Here is a 387-nt window from a genome sequence, read left to right on the forward strand (position 1 = left end):
AAGGCAATAACGAAAAACAAAATATCTCATGGGGCTGGTGAATCTAATAGGGGCAGACTGGGGTTGTGGGGCAGAAGGGGGATAGGGAGGAAGGGGGTTGAAGCTCACTGAGCCACAGTCCTACAGGATAAAAACCGGGAGGCCTATGCTTTTGAGAATTTGGGGGGAAGGGAAAAAAACCCCCAACACACACACACAAAGGCTGGGGAAACTTGATCTGGCTTACTCAGCCATGCAACAAACACCAGGTCAGGGGGAGTGGACCACATGACTTACCACACAAGGGCAAAAAACACACAGAGAAGGTTGCTGAGGCAGGTGTAAAAGATGGCTGGAGCAGTGGAGGGGCTTTGATTGTGGAAGATCTGTCCCGAAAGCCCTCAGGCC

This window comes from Alligator sinensis, unplaced genomic scaffold (genome assembly GCF_000455745.1).
Source record: "Alligator sinensis unplaced genomic scaffold, ASM45574v1 scaffold487_1, whole genome shotgun sequence".
Classification (NCBI taxonomy): domain Eukaryota; kingdom Metazoa; phylum Chordata; order Crocodylia; family Alligatoridae; genus Alligator; species Alligator sinensis.